Consider the following 13,597-nt stretch of genomic DNA (forward strand, 5'->3'; position numbering starts at 1 on the left):
CAACAAGCTTGGCCAACCCGCTCAGCTAATTTCTCACATTAAATTAATTTTGTAGTTTTGCATTACAGCTATTAGTAAATGTTTCTGAAGAGAGATCTTTCTCTGCTCTACCCATGAAAGGTCAACATGACCAAACTAAACAGATATGACATAAAAAGGAAATACATTTATGAATCAAAAGACCATGAACAGGAAAATAGTTGATAAAAAAACAACAACCGGAGTAACAGAATATATGGTATTCAAGTTTATACATAAAACTAAAGACACAAAAGTAAATCTAACATTTTTGTAAATTCTATTGTGTTGTGTTACTAAAGTCATGTTGTGTCACTTCTGAGACACCCATTAAACATGCCCAACCCAAAAATTATTTTCTATGCAAATTTACTGATGGAGAAATACAAAGCAAAGGGATGAGGCAGGGTGTTACAGAGAAGGGAATAAAGTACCTGGAAAAAAATTGAAGCTGCAAATTAAATCTAAAATACACTTTAAAAAATCTCTACTTTGTGCATTGGCTTAAGGTGCACACCCTGCAGAGGTGGCACAGTGATGCAGTAAATACCCATGTATTTTTCACCCCTCACAACTACTGTGCTTTTAAATAGCACAGGTTAGGAGAAGAGAGGGCAGGGAGTTTTAATAACAGAGACATCTGCGTAATCATTTCAGGGCTACTTGTTTGCCCTTTCCTTATATAGTATGAAGACAAAATAGAGACAATGTGACATTTATCGCTCCACCTTCTCAGTGGCAATCCCCTGATTTGTGAATTCTGTGCAGGCAGAGATAGCATAGCTTTGAGCAATGACTCCCACCCGTCTAATAATATCTCTGTAATTAGCATATGCTTTGATTATAAAGGTCACTAGCTCGGCCTAACAGAACATCATATGAAGTGTACCATGGGAGGCTTGTTTAACAGTCTATTTCCATCTCTTTTAATCTTCATTCAGCTGTTTAATACCATATTTCTCTATGTTGAGTCAGAGAGTGTACTGTAAGAGACTGCTAATCTGCAACGTATCTTTGAACTTCGTACTGTGGCCTATCTGGGAAAATGTTGAGCTGGTAACCTTGTCCTTAAGAGGGAGAACGGCTTAATTCTCTGACTCATATTTTAACAAATTTAGTTTGCCTAGTGTTGCAACTTCAATGCAGATTTTTTTGTGAATTTGTGCGATGCTCCTTATGAAACAAAAACAAAAGAAAAAAAGTTCATGTTTTTTAATTTGGTTTATTTTTAGCTGTGGTGACTGTTTTGGCCCAATTATTTATGCATTAGATAACCCCATAGTTAAAAAAAAAAAAAAAAAGTGGATCACATGGCAATAAGTCATACTGGTAAGTTATAACTGAATCTTACTACTACTTAAATAAGTAATGGTAAGATTTGGAAGACATTTAAGTGTTACTGAAAACCATTCATGACTTATATGTGCGTACTACACTAAAACATATCATGATGGGTTGAGTGGTAGCTTTACATTCGTGTTCCAAAAAATTCCATTCTGCATGCCCGAGGAAATGTTAAACTTGTTTTTCATGTTCCTTTCTTTCTAAGCTGATTCAGCAAAGATCAAACACAGAAGAACGAGACAGTCTGAATAAAACTTATGCTGGTTGCAGATCAGTAAAGTTGGCACATTCACCACACAGTCTGCCTATAGATGGTGCTCTGCTTGAGCTAGCAGGCTATTTTAAGTCTCCTCTAGCAAATACACTAACAAACAGAGAGGGGAGCCCCCGTGGGAGACCATTGTAAACAAGTGGGTGTGATGCAGTGAGTGCAATCCTACTTTTTGTTTTAGAAAAAAATATGCTCCTTTCATCTGAGACAAACAAGTAGATGAACCAGCGCCTACGCTCACACACACCGCACGTTAATTACCACACTCATTTACAATGTTTAATCTGTGCGCAAACTGAAAATACAACAAACAAACAAAAGGCAAACCAAGATTTTCCTGTTGTTTTGTTTGTTTATACGGGGAAACATTTAGCAGCGAATTCTCATCTGCAGAAAATTGGTCTGCACAACATTGTCCTGGTTTTGCCTTCTTCCATCAGTTCCACAAGATATTTCTGGCTTAATGATCTGGGTTACGTACAATAAAGGAATCTATTAAATTATCTGGGTTATGGACATCTCTGTAAAATTAAGAGTGAAAGAAAAAAATTGTGTATTCAGATGTGAGACCAAGTACAACTGAAGCCCAGCGACTGATCAAACATTTAAATCTCTGTCTGGGTCAGCAGTCCTTAAGAGATTTTAAGGAAAATGTAACTGTTAATTATTCCACTCATTTTTTTTTTTTAAAAAAAGGCCGCAGTGCTCTGAGAGGATATGCTAAAATGTATCAGACACATCCAAAATTACAGCCTCATTTTAATGGTGAAAATACTGTTTTCATTTCAAAATGAGGTCCCACTAGTACGCACAAGCCCATCAAGCCTGGTCACCTGAGCTCCCTCCATTTATTATCAAAGCACACAGCACATTTGAACCTGAGGGAAATATGATGCCTGACAGCGCTTTTGTTGAGCCAGAAAAAACTAGCTGAAGTTTCACAATTACTGGTGACCAGGCAAAAACTATGTAAATAAATATATAAATAAAATCTCTCTTAAGGATCAGATCGCAACACTACACCCACTAGACGCTATAGATCGCTCTGTGGTTGCGGTCAACAAGGTAGTTCAAGGTGTGGGATGGTCTGACCATCACAATAAAAATATTCAGTCACTCATAATATTCTAACATGGAGCGTGAGTGCTAGTTGTCAGATAATCTCTTCACATCAATTCATTAAAGCAGTACTCTTTATGCAAAGGGGGGTTTTTGTTCAAGGGTGCACAAAAGTAAAATCCCACACTGCATGCTTGCATTTGCACAAAGAAGTTTGCAAAACTGTACAATTTCAAACATTTTAAGCTTTTCTGGAGTTCTTCTTTTTATCAGATGCTTTTTCTTTTTCCTTTAGTTGTGACTTAGAATCCTGCTATTGTTAAAAAAAGGGTGAAACAAGGTTTCAGAAGAGCACTGATAGTGTGATGCTACATTTGAATTCTACACTGTTGCAAAGCATGGTTAAAATTTGTTTTTATTACTCGTGTGACAGGGCCATGGACACACAGGTTTGTTGTTTCCATTCTCAAGCTTTGATCAAACTGTTGTTAGAGAAGATGAAACGAGTCACAAAGAGCAGCTTCCACATCTGCAGGGAAGTCCCCTTTACCCAGTATAAAGAAACAGGAAAAAGGAAAAGAAGAGCAGAGGAGGACTCAGACATAAATGACACAACATTTCATTCAAACTGTCATAACCTTGCAACATCCTATCTGAAAAAGAAAATACTAGGGCAGTAGGACAGATATAGCACAAAAAACACCTCTTTAGTCCGAGTCATAATAAACAACAAAGCAGCTATATTTGGACATTAAAAGGGTTCCTGGCTTAACGCTTCAGTGATTTTAAAGGGTAATTTGTGAAGTCAAGAGACACCTCCACATTCCTACAAGTCAATAGAGACATTTTTCTATTATTTTATTGCCAATCTAAACAGGAATAAATGGCAACTCCATAATCTTAAGTTTGATATTTGACATTTTATTTGTTCTGGTTCTCTTGCTCCCACCTACATCAAGGTTTGGGGAAAATAAAGTTAAATAAAATGTATCCATTCTAAAAAGAAAGATTAAAATGCTACTTTACTAGCAAGTTGAGATATATTAAATGGTTTTCATGGAAAAAAAATATTGATCAATTCAGTAAAATGTTACATCTGTTACATCTGATGTATAAGAACTCGATGGCAGACTCCTCATGGCAGAGGATGTCTTTTATAATCTTTTAATTAAACTAGAAGCATAAGGAAGTGTGCTCACACCCGCATTCACCCAGGCAGACACTCAAACAGGGCTTCATTATCATAACTAACCCCCTCCTGTGTTAGTTTAGACGGCGAGAGAGGGATCTCTGACACGTCTGACAACTACACTCTGAATTTAACAGATATTAGAGATGACCTCCGGCTCGTCTTCCTCAATACACAATCCACATTTCCTGATTTTAAAAGAAACATCTCCCTTTTGTTGTTAAGAAGAAAAAAGGAAACATTCTCCTCCCCAATATGTGCAGTTCTCCCCTTTGTTCACCTTCTTGTTCACCCACTCCTGAATAGCAATTAATTTAATTCTCTTCTTTTCCTAGCTGTGTTCTGTGAGGACTTTTGTGTTACAGGGGATGGGGGAGGAGTGACACATCTAATCTAGCACAGCTTCGTATCTAGTGGAAACTTATGAAATGAGAGGAAGGGGGATCTTTATCAGTGTGGAATTAGTGATTCTCTGTGCTCCGTTCAGGAAGTGTATGGAGCAATTCTATTACAGAGAGAGGGAGCCTTCAAAGCAGCCAGCGCAGCCAGAGGACACCTTGGAAGGAAAGAGGACCATGTTGAGGAACAGGATAGAACCCTGCTGAACCAGCACTCTGCAGAGAGAGAGATCACAATCAGGCATTTGCAAAGGGCCTGCACAATTACCTCCTAAATAAAGGTCATTTTACATCACTCCAACACTTGTATGGGAGAGAAAAATGTAGTTATTACAAAAGCAAATTGAAACTGGAATGTATTTTTGGATTTACCTATGAATTTATGAGTAGAAACGGCACTGTGGGACACAGAGGACAGGCATACATCCAGATAACTGGTGGCTCTTAGTTAAGGAGTACTAGTCAGACTTCCACAGCATTTCTTTTACAGATAATGCTCATCTCTGATAAATATTTACAGGAATATATAATATTTCCATCCATCTATATTCTCAACTGCTTATTGTAGGGTGCTGAAGCTGATCCCAGCTGGCCTGTCTGTGCAATGTGTGTGTCTGTAGAGGTACCCCCATTAAAGCAGTTTTGTCACCACTTTGCTGATCACTGGGATGTCCTCCACTGAGCCCAGTCTCACTGCCCGTACCTTCTGCCAGTTTTACTTGTTTTATCTCTTCTAGTATAGTCCCCTGTACTTTCAATTACTGTTCCTCTGTTTCACAAATGAGGCAAAACAGCATGGATCCAGGTGATGAGGTTTGTTTAACAACATGATCGCACCCTTCTCCTTAATGTAGCACCTATTCAAAACTGCAATCATATTTATCCTCATCTCAGTCCTTGCAGGTGGGTCTAGCATTGATTTGATCAGCTGAGATAGCAGAACCTGTTTATAAGGGAGAGTTGCCAATGGTAGATTTAGTAAATCAAATTTGTGAAGCTTATTAATATTCAACAAAGTAATTATTAAACTAGTCAGGGACAACATTCTACCTATGTTAAATAGGTAAAGGTAAAGTAGTCAAAGATACTGTGATTTAAAAAAAAGATTCCTACAAGATGCATGGAGACCATTTGCTGAAATGCAAATCAGTCACACTTGTGATCCACTTAGCGGAGATACATAGAGTGGACTTTATAAAGATGGAATAGATATATAAGGCATAGTACAGATTTATCTGCAGACATGCATAAAAGAATGATGCTAATTTATTGCAAAGGGAACTTGATGATAACAATAAGAAAAGTTTTTGAGTTCGCAAGAATAAGACTTCTTGCTTTTTTCCTTACATTCTCCTTTGGCCTGATGAAAGCCAATAGGCAAGAAATAAGCATTTAATCTGACAGAGCACTGACATACTACAATGTTTCTGAAGTGTATATGTCTCAGCTAATGTTTGAGTTCATGCACCGGTGCTGCACATTTTACATGATACATTTCACGTCATGTCATACATCACATTCTTTTAATTTCCAGAACATCGTCCTTTTAGTTGGACTTTGGTGTATTCTCATTTCAAGACAGAGAACTGGTTATATAGATAATGTTTCTTTGACAGGGACATCATTGGCTTAACACATATGCACCATTAACAGTGCATTATCCTGACAGCTTCGCAGCCACCAAACTCCGTATCACTGAACACGTTACCAGGTTCACACCAGGGACTGAGGGGCAACTGAAGAGGGCCAGCAGGGGCTCTAAAGTTACTGAGGACTCACATTGTGGTTTAAATGATCTGGCCCTGCGGAAATGTAGAAATTTACTCATGGCAGTAATTGTACCTCACAGCTGGAATTAGAGCAGATACAGAAAAACGTGTGAAGGAGGGAGAGTATATTCTAGTATGTCAGGATTATGTAGAAGTGGATGGCTAAAGTAAGATATCCATGCTCATGAGCTGCACATAAAAATTATAATTCTTATACACTAAATGTAAAGATGCCCAATTTATCTCTGCACCCTAAAAAGCATGATTCACCTCCCCAACAACAAAGGCTGCCATCAATATTAATTGCAGTGAAAACGATTTTCACAGACCTGTCTTGATGCATTCTCAATCATCCAGGTAAGTAAATCTCCAAAAGTTGATTCTGTTCATCTGGACGTAGCGCTTTCAGTGGCAGAAAGGTTTCATCACTCATCCAAGTGACTTCTTCAGTCTCAGCTGACTGCAGGTTTCCCCAATCTTATAAACAGTACATCTGCATAATGACTAAAACCAGCTCACTGAAGGAACAATGGGCCGGGAGGTCAGTTCCTTCATCATTATTATGAACGCCCCAGCAAATTCACCCCAAGACCAGACTGTGCAATGTTCAGAAAAATGCAAAAAAACATACAACTGTAGAAACTGCTACATCCCAGAATCTACAGATGCCAGATGTTAAATGTTGAACTTCAAGACAGTATAATTAGAAAAAACAACATAGTAGCATGGCTTAGGTTTGCAAAGTTGCATCTGAACAAACCATGAAACCTTTGGAGTAATGTCCTATGGATATACAAGACAAAAGTGGAGATGTTTGACTATATTGCATAGTGTGACTTTCGGAGAAAACCAAATACAGCATATCATCGCAAACACCTTATACCAACTGTCAACCATAGTAGTGGAAGCGTGATGATTTGGGTTTATTTGGCAGCCAGAGGAACTGGAACACCTCACAGTACTTGAGTCAACCATGAACTCCTCTGTATACCAAAGAATAATAGAGTCAAATCTGAGACAAAAGTTTGGCTTAAATTGGGTTGCACAACAGGACCAAGTAGACCAGCAATCCATAATAGAATTGCTAAAACAGAAAAGAATCAAGGTGTTGCACATATTCAATCCAGGCCTGAATATGATTGAAAATAAGTTATGGTAAGTGACTAGTGCTAAACAATACTCCATCAGCATTTTACGGCTAAGGGGTAAAAACAATGTTAGCACATGTCTTACATACTCATTTAATCTAGCAATTTCTGCATACCACAATGGACACCATGCAGCCAAAACATAAAAGCGGAGCTACATCTCAATCTACTTTATCACTGTATCAGTGCATAGTCAGCAATTATCTATAATTCAATACTAGTGACTGTAAGTAAATGCAGTTCATTAAAACATTCAGCTGTTTGAAGGTAGTGGGACACATGTGAAAAGTGCTGTGTCAGGATCCAGTTCCTTATATACCAAATTCCAATCTTACTTTTAATAAATCATGTTCAAATGACATTATGTTGCTATAAAATGGCATCAATATAGCCCAGCATTAGTAGATCAGCATTAATAGATAAGATGGCACTTGCATGTTACATCAGTTTTACAATGGATTGTTATCAACAGCTAAAAGACTAGCTACATTTTAAAAATACAGATTTCTTTATTTCTCTGGCACAAAACGAGGAATGTTTATCTACAAAAATGAAATGCACTGACACAAAAATATAGTGTAGTCAAGTCTTGCTATTGGGCAAATTGCTTAAAAAACACTGGTATCAGCCCAGAACTTCACAATCTCTGCATCCCTGAAAACAACCCTATTCGATATATCTGACTTGTCGGTTATAACTTGTCAGTATGTTGCTATTTGGGTCATTCAAACTCCAGAAACTTAGTCATGACTCTCTGAACTGAATCCAATCTGAAATGGAAAAGATACATAAATAATATACATTTTGTTCTGGACAACCATCTAAGATACAGTAGTTGATCATCTTATCGTCAGAAGCTCTAAAAACAGAGGTATTTTGTTTCTATCTATGCCAACTTAAACCCAAGAGTGGTCATAAATAGAGGGGCATTCATGCATGATGTAGAGAGGACTACAACCCTCATGCCTTAATCATTCTAGGGCACAACGCAAAATCAACAGTTTTCAAACACAAACTGTGTTCGTGTGAAAGATACTACTTTAGGGATTCATTAAAAGACATGCAATACAGTGTGCAAAGAAAGCTTGCTTTTCCCCTCTGATGTAAACGTAAGGGAAATGCACTCGCCAGTCACTTTGTTAGGTACTCATTGATGCAAGTATTTCATTTATACTTCAATGCATTTCAAAATGTAGACAAGATCCTTCGCGGAAGTTCAAACTGAGCATCAAAATGAGGAGGAAAGGTGATTTAAGTGGCTTCAAACATGGCATGGATGCTTGTGCCAGACAGCTAGACTGAGCATTCCAGAAACTGCTGCTCACATGGGATATTTCCACACATCCATCTCTACGGTTTACAGAGAATGGTCTAAAAAAGAAAATCTCCAGTGAGCTGCAGTTCTCTGGGTAAAATTGCCCCATTGAAGACAGAGGTCAGGGGAAAATGGCCAAACTGCTTTGAGCTGATAAGGCAACAATAACCCAAATAAACACTTACTCCAGCAAAGGTATGCAGAATAGCATCTCTTAACATCACACTGAAACTTGAAGCAAATAAGCTACAGCAGCAGAAGACCACACTGTCACCAGAAACTGTGTTGTTGGTACCCATGTTTATCTCTTTATGCCACAGTAACATATCTTCCAGCTGCAAACAGAATAATGCAATAATGGACCATTTCATAAAGCTCAAATCATCTTAAACTAGTTTCTTGAACTTGACAATGAGTTCACTACACTCAAATGGCCACCAGCTCTCAACTGAACCGAGCACCTTTTAGATGTGGGGGAACCGGTGATTTGCATAATGTATGTGGAGCTGAAAAATCTGCAGCAACTGTGTGATGCTGTTCATGTTAATATGAACCAAAATCCCAACAATTTAGTATGTTCTTTCTGAAATCACACACACACCTAAAATTAAAGCTAAAAAGTATACACTTCAGTTTCTCCTTGATTGTTCAGTTGTTTTGATTTAAAATCTACTGTGGTGTCATTGCTGAAATACTTTTGGGTCTAACTGTATAAACCCACAGATCAGCTTGTATGTATGACTTATCTAGTCATTTTCTGCTGCACAACCATCTTCGTATGAATAAGATTATGATATCAGAAAATGTACTTACTAAACAAGGACGTAACAAAAATGCTAGTTGCAGGCATTATGATGGCAGACGTCATCACAAAATATCAGTTCATTACATGCGTTTAAACAGTAAGAAGAAGAAGAAATTAAACAGAATATCATTTAACATATATACATTTCCAAGCTGTGGCCAAACAGACCATTTTGAACATCAATAATGAAAGATTTCAGTAGAGCACTCATATATCATATCCATGATTTTATTACAGTTTTACTGTAAGAAAGAACTTTGATACTGCTTCTGGTTGATTTGTGATGAATTATCATTATTATGGTCTGATAAGATTTCATAGAATCCATTCAATGGACGAATATATAAGAGAAACATCAGATGATGTTTCAGCCATTATCCACGATTTAGAGTTGGAACTGAGACATAGACTGAAGTGAAGTGATTACGAAAACTGAAAACCAGTAATTATAAAAATAGTACCTCTTTAATGTATACTTGAAATAAGTCAGAATTTCTCTCTTTTTAGTGCATTTTAATGTCTTTTTTTTATTGAGGGGGGGGGGGGGGTGATTGTGGGAACAACTTAGTGTATGGCTCACTCCTATTCAAAAGGATAATGGCAAGTCATTGTAATAGTGGCAATAAAAGTATGGCTGTGCCTTTAGAAAGATGAGAGACGTACACGGACCGAGAGAACAAGTGTGTGCAGACAGATGATTGACTGTTGATACTGGATGAGGGAGTGTTTATTGATGGTGGGACGGAGAAGTTTTCTTTGCAGAAACCACATGACCCTCCTACACATAATGCATCCACGGAGGAGCGCAGCACAAGTTCGCATTCAATGCAATATAAAAAGCAGACATTAAAAGATCTCTACACAAAGGCACATGTATAGATATGCATGCATACGTATGTGTACACCCAAACTGACAAACACAATTTCCATATTTACTGTTGGGTGAGAAAAGGAAATGGGGGGAGGGCAAAAAAACTCATAAATAAATGACAATGCACAGCTTGCCCTGGAAATAGAAGCATAATTTTGTGTTTGTATTATATTCAGGCGGGCAAAATTTAATCTCCCTTTTAATACCCTCTATTGTATAAACAGGAGAGAGGTTGCTGAAATATAAATATTAGGAATGTAACCTTATGAAAATCGATTTGGCATTGAAAAATATTATCTTTTCCTGGTTGTTTATTAATGCAACTCCAGGCATGTAGCCACTATCAATGAGAAAATCCCTGTTTTATTTTTATGTTGTATAGGAGAGAAAGAAAGCAAAGGCTGGAGCCAAATGTAATATAAAGTTACTTCACATAAATCCAGTGAAAACAACTACAGCATTGTTTTTGAATAGATTGTGATCGAAGTGCACATATAACATAAATAAGCCCTTATCTTAACCGAGAGGAATACGGCCAACTTTGCAGAGAGAGGGAAAAAAGTATCCTACATACTGAAATGCTTTATTAAAATAATAGATAAAAGGTATCACTTTACTTCCTTATGAGATGAAGAAATTATATTACAAGCCAAAAAATGTGATTTTTATTAAATCTGAACCAAGAGGACGGCACGCCACTAATGTGAAGTCAAAGTTAGTAACACTTTCGGCAGCAGCAGTTTTTTGTTGTTGTTTTTTTTTTTTTTGGCTACATATCAAGAGCTCTGCAGAGGGTTGTTAAAAATTTGATCTGATCTGCTGTTATATCATACTGTAAATGGTTGAGCCACAGAAACCAAACAATTCTGCCAGCAGACTAATCACTTGGGCTGGTAAACCAATCCTCCATGGACATGCACCGCAAGTATGAAAGTGTGTCTGCAGCCCCGATTATTTATTCATTTTGTTTGATTCAGGATGATGTTCCTCCCTTGAATTACAGTTTTCCTATCTGGCAGGAGCGCTGGCACTATGCCCTCTGTTTAAGATATCAAAGATTTGTGGCATCTCGTTGCCTTGTGTTGGCTCGCCAGGGGAGTTTCACTAAACATGAAATGGATAAAGCCACAGTGATGTACTGTAGGGAAAAAAAGGGAGCAAAAAAAGAGAGAGAGAGAGAGAGAGAGAGTAAGACAAGAGGGGAGGAGGGATAGAAAAATGAAAAGATGTAATGGTGTTCTTCTGTTTCAGGGAGAGAAGAGCTGTTGCTGCCTCCGGAAGCTGCTGCCTTTCCTAGGATGGAAGAGCAAGTTGGTCCCAGGAGAGCAAGTCTGTGGGAACGATGAGTTTAAAATATCACTGGAGAGGATTGGTTGAGCCTTTGTGTTTCTGTAGTCTGTGTATATTAGATACTGCAGATTAATTAATTTTCCAGCTTTGGTTTCCTCTATTCATTATGAAGTGCAACACAAACAGAGCAGATAAATTTAAGAAAGTACATGCCATTAATTATGGACGGCCTTTTTAGACTTTATTCTCCACTTAATTTTAGTTCAGCTAGGGAGGTGTAAACACACAGGAAGGATGTTCTAGGAAGCAGATACACAGTTACATACAGAGATAATTTTTGTGGCAGGCGTATTTTCAGACGTGGAAGCAATTCACTAAATCTTATGAAGTTCCCACGAGTAGGTCAAGAGCAATCATTCCTTAGATGGAACAGCTAAATGATGTCTTCAGCCATGTGTAAAGACCCTTTTAATATCGGGATATAAGCAGCTCTTAAAGACATGGAGATGATGTCAACACAAATGCAATTTCCACTGCATAGGCATGAAGCAGCCAGACTGTCTGTCCGACCTGCTTTTAAGACAACTTATTCCAGAAAAACTGCTCAATATAGGATAGACGTCATGCTGAAAGTCAATATATTTTAGTTTAAAACTAGAGCTGTAGCTAACAGCTATTTTTAGTAATTATTTAATGTTCATCAGAACTTTAGAAATCTGACAATGATTTGTTGAAATCAGTCAGTAGCTCACTAGCTTTAGCAGATATTTTTGTCAAATGACTACGGAAGAGGATTAGAGCCACTAATCCTCTTAATCCTACAGATTCTTCTTTTTCAGAATTCTGAGAAAAAAGTCAGAATTCTAACTTTAATCTCAGAATTCTGACTTTCTTCTCAGAATTCTGACTTTTTTCAGAGAATTCTGGAAAAGAAGAAATAAAAAGACTTGCCCACTGTTTTTTCCCCAGTGGCCCAAATCCTCTTCCATAGATGAACCTACCTAGCACACCCCAAAAAGGATTTGTGTGTCCAGCATTAGTCGAACCAACAACCTTTGGTTTGCCAGGCAGTTGTGTAAACCAGAACAGAGCTACTGAACGTGGTTAACATGAGTTGATCTAAATCTAAAAATTTTTCGAAACAGTGGATGGTGACCAACCTAAAAGGACAAGCCATTTGCCCTCTGCTGTGTCAGGGATTTTTTGCAGTACACCAGTCAGTCATAGCATTATTAACTTTTGTGTTTCTGTTCATGGAGTGAAACTATGTAACAGTCTGAATATGGAATTAAAGCAATGTCCAAACATAAAACTGTTCAAAAAGAGTTATAAATATATGATCTTCTCGAACTATAAAGAAAAGGAAAATATTTAAATTAAGTAAATGTCTCTATTTAAAAAAAAAAAAAAAAAAAAACCTCGTGATGTGATATTATAGTATATAGTATATCAGAAATCTATTCACTATTTTTATTGCAAATTATATCAGTAAGGAAGCTGACTAAATATTAACTGATAATTTATGGCAAAGGGGTGGGATTAAATAAGTGTTTACTTCTTCCCACTCCCTTTCAACATGTAAATTAATCAGAACATTTTTTTGTATGTAATTTGTATAGTACTTTTTTTCTCTCTTATTTTCTTTTCTAAATGTACTTGTATATTGTTCACATGTTGAAATAAATTACCAATCAATCAATCAATCAATCAATCAATCAATCAATCAAACAGCTGCCTAATATTGTGTTGGTTCCCTTTTTGCACCAAAACAGCCCTGACCTGTAGAGGAATAGACTCTACTAGACCACCAAAGGTGTTCTGGGTTTCTGACACCAAGAAGCAACAGATCCTCTAATTCCTCTTATGAGAAGGGGCCTCCATGGATCAAACATGTTTATCCAGCACATCTCACAGATGCTCAATTGGACTGAGATTTAGGGGACACCCCAAACTCAAGGCTATGCTCCTCCAATAATTCCTGAACCATTTTTATTTTGTGGCAGGGTGCATCATCCTACTTAAAGGGGAATACAGTTTCCGTGAAAGTAAACAAGTACATGATGCACACACATCCAGCCATCCATGTGACGTAAAAGAAAACATGATTCATCAGACCTGGC

The 13,597-nt window shown here is 37.5% G+C and overlaps 1 long non-coding RNA gene across 1 annotated transcript in view; it reads right to left on the reverse strand.

The window, feature by feature from the left end:
• Positions 1-6,555: 6,555 nt before the first annotated feature.
• Positions 6,556-13,597, reverse strand: part of LOC120721524 — a 33,623-nt gene continuing 26,581 nt past the window's right edge. Inside the window, exons 3-4 of the long non-coding RNA XR_005693183.1 lie at positions 8,155-8,162; positions 6,556-6,566 (exon numbers count right to left, since the gene is read on the reverse strand). This is a non-coding gene — a long non-coding RNA (uncharacterized LOC120721524). The remainder of the gene's footprint in view (positions 6,567-8,154; positions 8,163-13,597) is intronic.

Source organism: Simochromis diagramma, unplaced genomic scaffold, assembly GCF_900408965.1.
Source record: "Simochromis diagramma unplaced genomic scaffold, fSimDia1.1 OVJJ01000603.1, whole genome shotgun sequence".
Taxonomy (NCBI): domain Eukaryota; kingdom Metazoa; phylum Chordata; class Actinopteri; order Cichliformes; family Cichlidae; genus Simochromis; species Simochromis diagramma.